Source organism: Tupaia chinensis, unplaced genomic scaffold (genome assembly GCF_000334495.1).
Source record: "Tupaia chinensis unplaced genomic scaffold, TupChi_1.0 Scaffold000076_1, whole genome shotgun sequence".
Taxonomy (NCBI): Eukaryota; Metazoa; Chordata; class Mammalia; order Scandentia; family Tupaiidae; genus Tupaia; species Tupaia belangeri.
This window is the reverse complement of record NW_006159536.1, coordinates 1,031,440-1,043,628: the sequence shown is the minus strand read 5'-3', so window position 1 is coordinate 1,043,628 and position 12,189 is coordinate 1,031,440. Positions and strand designations below refer to the sequence as shown.

At 41.7% G+C, this 12,189-nt stretch overlaps 1 pseudogene; it reads left to right on the top strand.

Moving 5' to 3' along the window:
- The first annotated feature begins 523 nt into the window (after window positions 1–523).
- LOC102475576 (eukaryotic translation initiation factor 3 subunit I-like) lies at window positions 524–10,986 on the top strand (annotated as a pseudogene).
- The last annotated feature ends 1,203 nt before the right edge of the window (window positions 10,987–12,189 follow it).

Sequence of the window (12,189 nt, the reverse complement as noted above, 5' to 3'; positions counted from 1 at the left end):
ATCCCCTCTGGGGAGTGATTTCTCGCTTTCTGTCTCTCTATCTCTCTCTGTCTGTCTGGCGAGCGCACGCGCCCTATAGCGAAAACCTCTCCAAAAAAAAAAAAAAAAAAGTACTGTAGATTGTCTTTTCCAGGCTGACTTGAGGAAAAAGACCTGGAGGAGGAGGGTGAGGAGTAGAGGAACCACATAATATGTCATCCAAACTGGGACACCTTTGAGAATGAAAGGAAATGCTATTCATAATGACTCTGTACAGAAGGCATACAGTGACTATCTCCAGCAAACCAGGACACGTAGAAGGCATCAGAGATGCCTTGTCGGCAAAATCTATCTCTGAGGTCCTAAAATAGAATCCACTCATTTTGTCTGAAATGTTCTCAAAATAGGGGGGCTGGGAGCACACTTCCCAAGAAGTGTAGTCACTGGTAAAACTCAGTATTTACTGAGGCCCTGCTACGTGCAAGGCACTGCAATGGCACAATGACAGCTCAGTCCCTGGCCACAAGGAGCTCATGATCTGATAATGGCAACAAGCCAAGTTCACAAAGAGATTAACTGTAAAATGCCAGCGGAAATACACCAAGTACTGCATGGGGTTCAGGACACATTCAGAGTGCTACTTGGATTCCAAGGACCGAGAGATCCCATCCTCTGGGAGAAGAGGAAAAGGCACGATGGGAGAGAGAGCATTTAGGATGCTCTTGATTCTACTGCAGTGGTTCTCAATCTCAATTGCACATTAGAATTACCTGAGGAGCTTTTCAAACTTGCAATACCCAAGCAGTATCCCCAGGCCAATTAAACCAGAATCTCTGGGAACCGGATCCAGGTATAGGCATTTTGAGAGCTCTCCCAGGTAACACCAATGCACAGTTAAGTGCTAGAAAGAGAGGTAGGCATTGGCTAGCAGGAAGGGTGGGGAAGAGAGGAGACCATGGAAAGAACAGCTGTGAATTTGTATATCCCATCTTTGGTAGACACACAGAGAAGAACCATCCATTGGGAATTAAATATGGAAGAAAAGCAGCAGGGCAAAAATAATTTAACTCCCTTCAGGAAAAAAAAAATTAATTAATTATGAAACCATTTGCTAAGGCCAATAACAGGGATGGATGGGGAAAAGATGCACTGAACATCAAGGGAACTCAGAGTGGTAATAAATCCATCATAAATCGCACAAGCCATCTGATAACGTCTGTTCCCCACATTAGCATCCCATTAAGCCGCTATTAGTGATAGCAAGGAAACTGAATGAAACCTGCTTCCTGGGTGAGCACTAGCAGTCAGGGGAGAGTTAACAAGCTGCAATCTTTCACTGGCCCCTGTAAGGACCTATGGTCCATTTGTAAAGGATGCTTGGAGGCCCCAAACCTTGACCTATCACGCTCATGCCGCAGGCATTTGGGGGGGCTGGAATTAATCACAGCAGGGACACAATTTCCCCGATCAATACCAGCCAATTAGAAGGCTCCCTGCTGCTGAGAGTTCCCTTGGAATGCTAGATGACCTTTGCCCTTGACTTTTTGTGGGGGCAGATGTTTCTTTATCACAACTCCTGATAAGGACGGTGTTAGGGGATGCATAAGTTCATTTCACATCCTGCAAAACCCCACCAGGATATCTTGAGGCTAGACTTGTTTAGCACTTAAACAGGAGCCACCTGCCAGTAGAGGCTAAAAGAAGATAGAAATGGAAATTATATCAGTAATTAATTCTCAGCCATGGTACCACTTTTTCTATGAACTCAGCCCTGTCCTTCGGGAAGCCACTGACAGCAATGGAAAGTTAGGAATCATAATCTTTGCAATGAGTTCACTATTGTGTTGCTCTCTTGTTTTGCTTACCTGTTGGGAAAATATTGTGAGGCCTACAGGATCACCTACAGGGGTAAAAGTCCCATACCTACAATTTTATCCCATGATCTGGCTTGGGGACTTGAGCTAGAGGTTGAAAGCTGTCCAACCTTTAGACTCTGCCCTTCATTTGGGCCCACAGGGCAACAGATTTCACTTTCGTGCCTGCCCCCAAATGCTAATGAGCTTGTAATTTCTACAAAGTTATTTGTTTGAAGATTTCAACAAAAATAATGGGCATGCTCAATAAAAATTGCATATTCTAATGAAAAGTGCAAGGTCATATAGACTGTCATTAATAAACTTCCCGTTTTTAATTTAAAAATTTTTTTTCTAGTTTGCCAGTGGTTGCTTGCACTTGCCAGAGGGAGACAGAAAATGAAAGGGAGAAAGCACCTTCAATGGGAAATAGTCATGCCTCCATCCTTTCTTCATTTCACCCTTCTTTTGGGATTTGGGCACAAACACACCAATGTCTGATGTGCTTTACAAATTGCCAGGTTTATGACACAGACCATGCAATCGGCCATGTGGGATCCAGCTCACTTAATCACCAGGTCAGGAGCTGGCCTCTTTAATTTTAAAATTTTAATTTTACTTCTCAAAAATTCATCTCAAGCTTTCTAGGCAAGTTAAAAACACACCGTTATCAATGAGTAAGAACACAAGATACACCTCTTACTGACTCAGCACTTAGTCTGTTGTATTTAGTGTTCCATAAATTAACTATGATACACAAAAGAAATTTTTTCTACCCTGATATTTGACACAGGAAATGAAAAAGATTGTTGAACTAATTTCTTAACAGATTTGAAGGTAGTTTAGGGGAAGCTCAACTTCCTTTATCAGGAAACAAGTTCCTCAAAGAGAAATAATTCCATGTCCAAGGGACCAACTTCCTCACAAGGAGAATTTAGAGAAAGTTATTCTGAGGATAGCAAATTCATATGTAAATGATCTCATCAGAAGACAAAGAGTTCTCACAATTAATCTAAAGCATTCAGATGACAAAATGGCAAATTTTCAGGAGAAAGTCATTCCTCTAGACATTCAAAAGTATTTTTCTTAACTACGCGCACTGATAAATGGGTTTTCTGCCATGGGAACAATACCAAAAATGGACAATCAATTTATTTTGTCTAAGGAATTTTAGATTGAATTATATTTTAATTTCTTGACTTAAGGTGACATATATATTCTTAAATGTGTACATACACACACACAAAGCATGGTATATGGCATGCTTCTACATGCAGATTATTCGCTTAGTTTATCATCATAGTGGAGAAAAGGTGATACCTTCCCTCACCTATCGTAAGAGTCATGACTGTCACTCTTATAACAAAAGACAGATTAGCAAAAGAAAAGTATAATGAAGTTAGTTAACAAAATTTGCATGACACGTGAGTCTTCAGAAATGAAGATCTGAAGACCCAGGGAAAACTTGGTTTTTATGCTACCTCTAATGAAAGAAAGAGACAGTTGGGGAGAAACATGATTAGACAAAAAGAGTAAGATCTAATGATAACAAGCTAAAAGAGGAACTCAGCAAGACACGTCTGTTCAGATTCTTCTCGGCCTCTCTGCTCATACTGCTTCCTGCTAGTATGGGCAGGACCCTCTGAAATAAGGGTCTTAGGACTTTTTCTCAGGCAAGAGTGGTCAAAAAATTCCCTTCTGATCTTGCTTCACATAGAAAGGCAGAGGAAGGTCAGAGTGATCTGCTTCTGAGATCTTTCCAATCCTCTTCAGTTCAAAATGCTTTAGGGTAACATTTTCTGGGCCTCGACATCTTGTTATTTAGTACTTTTGTGGTCAAAGAAAGATGCTAATTTCTATAAAGACATATATTTGATAGGATCAAAAAAACAATAGACATGCTTAATAAAATGTCATATTCTAGTCTAAATACAGTATTTATTATGTATATGTATTTATTAAATTTATATATTTTTATGTGTATATAAAATTGTCTAATAGCCCATCCCTTAAAAGATTATGAAATAGTATAAAAAAGATAAACAAAGGGTGGGACCATCATAACTGTATCTCTCTCTCTTTTTTTTTTTTTTTTTCGCAGAGGTTTTTGCTATAGGGCACGTGCACTTGCCAGAAAGACAGAGAGAGACTGAGAGACAGAAAGCGAGCAATCACCCCCCAGGGGGGATGGCCATGCCACAATCCCATCTCCTCCATTCTCCTCTCGGGATCTTGGGCACGCACGCACACGCACCCTGCGTTAGTTTAAGCCACCGGATCTAGCACTAGAACTGCAGTCAACTACATGGGAGTCCAACAACATAGCCATTTTTTAAGCCAACTGCTGGTCCCTCACAACTGTATCTCTATGAAAGGAAAACATGCTACTCTGCAGAGTATTTCCAGCATGACTGACAGAGGTAATAATCTGCATTCAGAAGCACGTAATCCATGTGCCACAGGCTACGTACAGGCTCTCAGACTGATGGTCAGAATGATAATTATGACTAACTTTTCCTGAATGCTTACCAAGTGCCAGGCACTACACTGAGTGTCTTGCATGTAATTATGTGATTCCTTAATCCTCATTTTCCAGAGAAGGCTTCTGTGACCTAGAGAAGGTGAGTGATGTACCCAAAATGGCTGATACGTGGTCAAACTGAGGTTCAAACCCAGCTCCTTCATACCCATTATCCAGGCACAACTTCAGGGTCTACTTGGAAGGGACCAATGAGTGGCACACAGTCCAGGACAAAAGAATGAGTAGAATATGCATCCACAAATCCATCACAATGTGACTAAAAGTGTAAGTTTTATGTTTTCCACTTGTTATCCAGACAGAAAGCTCAAACATTAAGCAGCTGGGTTCAAGTCTAAAGCAGAAGCTGCCCAAGATATCTGTGGTATATTGCACATGACCAGATATTCCTTATCCCAACTCACTGCTTTGCAGGATTCTAACATTCGGGCTCTAAGGGAGCTCTAGTCCCTCCTCCCCTACCCTGTCCTACCCCACCTGTGCTGCTGTTGGTTTGTCCATGACTTAACACCTTCACCAAAGCATAGAAAGGCTCTGCTAATAGGGAAAAGGGTGAATCTGGAACCCAAACAGGAAGACTTTCTCTTTCATGGATCAGAAGTGCAGCCAAAGATGCTCAGGGGTTATCAAAAATGAATATGGGGCTGGTGTGGTAGTAAGGTGGCTGGACCCCACATGGCCAACTAAGTGGTTTGAGTCCTGACCCAGCGCCTTGAAAGGCTTGCTGGTCACATGTGTGTACATGCCTAAAATCCCTAAAGGAAGGAGGAGAAGGAATTGCTGTGTAACCATGCCTCGTAAGGGGTGCCTTGTCTCTGTCTTTCTCTGTCTCCTGTATCTTTCTTAGGCACACATGCCCTCTGGCAAAACAGAAAAAAAAAAAGAATGACTAGATGGCACTAGGCATTGTGCTTGGCATATACAAAACATGCCACAAATGGCTAGTGGTTATACAGTGTTTACTCCCACACTCTGTGTAACAAATTTAAGCCACATATCTTCAAGAAAAAAAAAAAAAACTCCGTGTTTGGAAGGGACAGATGTTGGTGAACTGTGGGTTGACCTTCATAGGAAAGTTCTGGGTTCACGTCTGGAGACCTCCCTAAAAAAGGCAGACAAGCACATGCCTATGATTCCAGGCTGGCTGAGGCTGGGGGACTCACTTGAAGGTGCTTGTGCCTCTGTTTCTCTCTCATTCCTGAAAGAAATAGATGAGTCAGCTTTAAAAAATGTCTGTGTTGGACGTCAGTGCTGAGAAGAGAAGGTTACCAACAGTGTAGACCAAGAGAATGGCAGACAGGTGGAACTCCAAGAACCCACATGGTGCTGGGAGAAATCCAAATTTTCTCTCCCCTTGAAGAGGTGGCACATAGCAGAAAAAGAAATCATTCACTGGACAATGAATTAGAAACTGGTTTGTATTGCTAGGCTCTTCAGCCATGATAGCCTAAACTAAATCAGGCTGTGTACGGTCATTATTTCACAAAAGTTTACATTTTAATCTATAACACAGATCCCACGTTTTCTCAAACTACTCATTCTCACTTGTCCACAATATCATTGGCTTGACATTATAAATATAAAAAGAGCTATGTTTTAAGAAAAATATATAAACACACCCTGTGTACAAAGTTGCTGTGTTTCAGAGGTTATTTGGATTATTTTAATCTGTTTTTCTTTTTTAAAGCTAACATGATACTTTTGGACACTTCAGACTTCTTGTTCTTTGCTTTGATGATGTTCTTTTCTTCTTTTCTCCCCCCCATTTCATCTCCGTTCAAAGCAAACCTTCGAATTCTTTAAGTAGAAATTGGAACAGCTTCTGGGTTTTGTGCCGCACCTAGCTGGTTCTTCAGGATGTTCTTTGTTCTATTTTTTAACATACGTTTTTAAAGATAGTAATAAACTAAACTTTGACCTTGAAAACCTTCAAATAATCCAATCAGAAAGCAAAAGGACAAGGTAAAAAACAAGAATGGGGGGAAAAAAATCATACAAGGCTGGGAAGTCAGTCATAGAAAGTCCTAAAACTGTGTGTAAGTTGTTGTCATCCTTTCATTTTAAATTTATTTATTGTTTATTCGTTTATTACAAAGACAGTGAAAGAAAACACAGCACTCCAACTGGACCCTGACATCACGACTCACTCCCAGCCTCAGCCAGCCCCAGATCATGGACACGTGTGTATCCAGAGAGATCTTTGAGAGCAAACCTGGAGCTTCCTCAGGTGGGTCAGCCTCCCAGACCATCGTGTATTACTGCTGCACCACTGTCCGGGCTTCCTGTTGGTTTTCTTTTGTGTCTGTAAGTAAGAAAATTCTGAGTTTGAAAAAAAAAAGGAAAGAAAGAATATGAAAATGAAAAAAGAGTCATTGCGTTTGAAGTCATTTCATAAAGCAAAGAAACCACAGGGAAGGAGAAAAAGATGGAATCAATCTGGTGCCATTGGCTGCTGTCTGCAGCAGTGAGTGCTAACCTCTGGGTTCACGCCTGGAGACCTCCCTGTAAAAAGCAGACAAGCACATGCCTGTGATCCAGGGCTAGCTGAGGCTGGGGACTCAGGGCCCTGTCTCAGTAGCATCACTGAGTTCTTCGTTCTTTGTTGCCAGGAGGGGTGGTGATGGGCTCTTTAGTTCTCTTTCTTTTTCCTTTGTCCTCTTGTATTTTTCTTTCTTCTTCTCTTCCTTCTCTTCTTTCTCTTTATTCTTCTTCCTTAGCTTTTAAGTTTAATTTGATATAGAGGATCTTTCCTAATGTGCTTGCAAGCAGATGTTTCTTCTCCTGAGACAGATAATATTTTGGTTGATTAAAGTATGATATGTGGGGATCAGCAGATGGCATAATGGTTACATTAGTGGACTCCCACATAGTCAACCATGATTTGAGTCCCAGATCCAGCAGCTTAAAACACGCTGGGTGCATGTGTGCCCAAGATCCTGAGAGGAGAATGGAGGAGAAGGGATTGTGGTGTGGCCATCCCCCTTGTGGGTGATTTCTTGCTTTCTGTCGAATGTCTCTCTCTCTCTCTCCGTGTGTGTGTGTGTGTGTGTGTGTGTGTCTGGCAAGCACACATGCTCTATAACAAAAATCTCTCTTAATTAAAAAAAAAAAAAAGTTAATGGGGACCAGCAGTTAGCATAATGGCTATGTCTCTGGACTCCCCTGTAGTCGACCGTGGTTTGAGTCCCAGACCCAGTAGCTTAAAACTCATGCCATATGCGTGTGCGTGTGTGCCCAAGATCTTGAGAGGAGAAAGGAGGAGAAGGGATTGCAGTGTGGCCATCCTCCCTGGGGGCTGATTTCTTGCTTTCTGTCTCTCTGTCTCTCTTTGTCTTTCTGGAGAACACACACACCCTATAGCAAAATCCTCTCAAAAAAAATAAAGAAGTTTAAAAAAATAAAGTATGATCTGTGAATTTAAGACTCCATTTGCTAGAGTTCCATGTTGTTCCACCCTGAAACCTACAATGGTGTCCTGGAAGTTGCTTTCATACTGCAACGAACATAGGAATCATGTCAAAGCCAGACACATGGTGAATTCAATTGCCACACATATCTGAAGCTAAGGGGAAATTACTTCTGAGAGAAGTAATGTGTTGGCTTAAATTCACTATTAAATATAAATGAGTAATGTCAAATCTTTTTTTTACAGTAATAATCAATGAAAGGAAGGGCAGAGATAGGAAAAGGTGCCAAGCTTCTAAGAAGGGAGCTCTCAGCAGAAGAGAGAAAATTATGTAGAAGAAAGAAGTTAATGTGCAGTGCAGGCCAGCTGGGTGTGAATCTCTACTTTGCCTTGAATTTTCTCTACCCTGCAATGTAAGGCATTTGTGAAAGTATCCCGTTATAGGGCCAGCCCATGGCTTGATGGTTGAGGCAGCTGGATACACACAGATAACTGTGTGGTTCGAGCCCCAGACCCATAGGCTGAAAACACATGTGCATGAATGCCCGAAATTCACGAAAAAAAAAAAAGAGAGAGAGAGAGAGAAAGTGATAGAGAAGGAATTGTGGTGTGACTGCCCCCAAAAGGCACCAAGCACTCAAAGAGGGTGCTTGCACTCTCTATGTCTCTCTCAAGCACATATCCCCTCTGGCAAATCGTTTTTTCAATGTCTAGTTATAGTCTGTCAAAATCAAATAGAAAATAAACACCTATCTGAGAAAAGTGGGAAGAATCTACAGAACTTTTCAGAGTATCAGGCTGTTGTAGTCTAATTCAGCCTCACTGAAATGTGACTTTGTTGTTCCAGTCTGGGTGATTATCTGAATTTTTCAGTTGAATAATAGCTAAAGACATCATTTTCATACAATGTATGACTCCATCAGTTGTAGTTTGTCCAAGCTGAATCAATAACTTTAACAGTTCTCATCCTGTTGACCAAGAAGTCCAAAAGCTCATCATGTTCCTCTCTCCTCCCTTCATCTCTTTCTCCTTCTCTCCCTCCCTCTTTCTCCCCACCTCCTTCCAATATACACCTTGGGTTTGGACCAGCCGACAACTCCTACCCCAGCTCATCTCCTGAAGTCTCTGCTTGCTCCCAACTGACATAAGAGGTTTTTCCCAGCTATAATTTCCATCCCCAGTGGTTGGTCAAGTGCACCCTGTCCCCTTGCTGTCCTAGCTAATAGCATTCCTACGGTGGATTTGTTGTCTTATGGATCTTCAGCATTCTCAGGAATTTAATGGTTCTAATTTAAACTATCCCTCTCTGACTCCAAAAGTCCATGGCAAGAAGAAATTAGTCATTTGTTGAGCACTAATATAAATGTTACACTTTTGGAGGTGAAGAATTTCTTATCAAGGCTTAGTTGCCCCTTCCTTTCAAAAGTAGAAATGCATAAGAAGTGAAGAAAATTTTGCTTCCAAAGTTGTTATGGAAATATTCCCAAATTTTGGAATTATCAAAGGTCTCCTAATAAACATTTCCTCCATGAAGGTTAATAATCTTCTATAGTGTTCATTTACATAATAACAGTTGCTCCATTTATTGAATGATAAATTATACATTTATCATTTCATTCATGGTCAAAACAATCCTATAGCCAGTCCAACTACCTTTCCCATTTTACAAATGCTAAAATTGAGACTCAGTGAGTTTGAGCTACCAATTAGTGAAGATGTTATAGGGTATGAACCCAGGTAGCCTGACTTCAGAAGCCCGTGAGCATAACAACTATACAATAATGCCTCTGTATGTGTCTCTAATCATGGTAAATGTCTCTACATAATCTTCTGCAATAGACTGGGAGCTCCTCACATGCAACCTGTCTCCCCGCATACTCAACTTCATATACCCATAGGGCCTAGCCTCTAGGAAGACGGCTTACAAAATTGCAAGGAATGCACAGAGGATCCTCCCTGGTTGGTGCACAAAACATCTCCCTGCACGTTCCATACTGTCTGTTTTATGGTCATAATTAGCTACAACACCAAGAAAAGATGTACTATCCAAGACTTTATGGTGCCACTAGCATAAATATAAGTTCTTTCTTCATATCTGGACCTTCTGGACTGACTTAGAGATCTTCTGGTAGCATGGGCAAACTCTCTTCTGGTCTACTCACGATGTCATTGTGGTCGTGTCGGCCAGGGTGAAGCCCATCCTGCTGCAGGGCCATGAGCAGTCCATCACACAGATCAAGTACAACCATGAGGAGGACCTCCTCTTCACAGTGGCCAAGGACCCAATCATGAATGTGTGGTACTCCATGAATGGCAAGAGGCTGGGCACCTACACAGGCCACACTGGAGTAGTGTGATGTGTGGATGCTGACTGGGACACCAAACATGTCCTCACTGGCTCAGCAAACAACAGCTGTCGTCTCCAGGACTGTGAAACAGGGAAGTAACTGGCCTTGCTCAAGACCAATTCAGCCGACTGGACCTATGGCTTTGACTTTGGGGACAACATTGCCATGTTCTCCACAGATAAGCAGATGGGCTACCAGTGTTTTGTGAGCTTCCTTGACCTACAGGATCTGAGCCAGATCAACAACAATGAACCATACATGAAGATCCCTTGCAATGACTGCAAGATCACTAGTGCTGTTTGGAGACCCCTGGGAGAGTGTATCATTGCAGGCCATGAGAGTGGAGAGCTCAACTAGTATAGTGCCAAGGTCTTGGTGAGTGTCAAAGTGTACTTCCAGCAGATCAATGACATCCAGCTATGCAGGGACATGACCATGTTTCTCACCATGTCTAAGGACAACACAACCAAACTCTTTGATTCCACAACCCTTGAACATCAGAAGACCTTCTGGTCAAAGCATGCCATCAACTCAGCCGCCCTGTCTCCCAACTATGAACATGTGGTTCTGGGCGGTAGCCAGGAAGCCATGGATATAACCATAGTCTCCACCAGGATCAGCAAATTTGAGACCAGATTCTTCCATTTGGTCTTTGAAGAAGAGCATGAGTGAGTTAAGGGTCACTTTGGGTCTATCAACAGTGTTGCCTTTCTTCCCGATGGCAAGAGCTACAGCAATGGTGGTGAGGAAGACTACATCCGCATCCACTGCTTTGACCCATAGTACTTCGAATATGAGTTTGAGACCTAGGACGCTGGCTCTGTCCAGACTATGAGGCCACGCAGAAATTTTGGACTTTGAGAAATGAATTAGTTTGGTAATAAATGGTTTCTGGCCAATTGTAAAAATAAAATAAAAAGAAAGAAGGTAGCGTGTATTTGGTGTTAACATGCCTGTTCCAATGGCTTTAAAACCATTAAATATACTTAGCCATCTCTTTATAAATGATGCTTATCTCATCTTAACCAGAAAGATGCCCATTCTCTTTCCATCTTCTTCCTGCCCAGTAGAAATTAGTCTATACTGCGTGTAGTTTCCAAACAAGATAACTGTCTCAACACCTTTTTACCAAACCTGCACTCTTGCTTCTTAAAAAGAAGCAGCCTTGGAGAGGACATTAGAGATCCTTCTTTTTTTTTAACCTTCCATGAATCCCTGTCCTTGCAGGCTTCTCTGACTCCAAATAGGGACAGTGCTTGGTCTGGCCATTTCTGAAGTCCAGGTGAGTTTTGCCCACAAAAGAAATTATCATGTTACCCCATCTACATCGCTAAGGCAATCTGGTTGTTATTCACTTGGCCACTTCTGGTGATGTTTTTAAAAGTGACCAGAGCCCCTTTATGGCAATTTAAAATGTATTTGTAATATTAACTTTATACAGTATAGTTTTTAAAGCTGTGCATAACAAAGCTATTTCTCCACCAACTATTTCAATGGATCAGTCTGCTTATTTCAGAAGCCCCTGGATGCCTTAAGAATATTTATCTTATTATCCCCATTATTTTCCCCTCCAGGGAACTGTCCCTAATAAACTTTGCTATGTCTCTTCTCCTGGCTAGTTTTAATATGAGCCAAGGGAAAGATTTCAGAAAATCACGAGTTCTTTTCTGCCGGGGCTTGCAAAATCATCTTGCTGCAGATGCATCTGTTAGTAATGATTGAGACAATCTGTGCAGCATAAGACAACTTGTTGAGAGAGGACTCTAAAAAGGCCCTCTTCCAATAAATTTTTAACCTCTTACTACCTTTTCATAGCAGTAGTATCACTAAACAATGTTTTCTCACCTCACATGGCCATCTTAAAGTAACATTTGCACCTTGGAACAAAAGGTCCTTGAGAATGTCAGGGGCCTCAAGATTATAAATATTACCTGAATGGATACTTCAGGTTCAAGCACCATTTCCAACTCCTGGCCCTCTCTGATAGGTTCAGAATGATGGAGTTTCGATGAAGATGCTTTTTTGAGATATCCCTTGACATTCTTCCCATGGCCAAGAAGACTT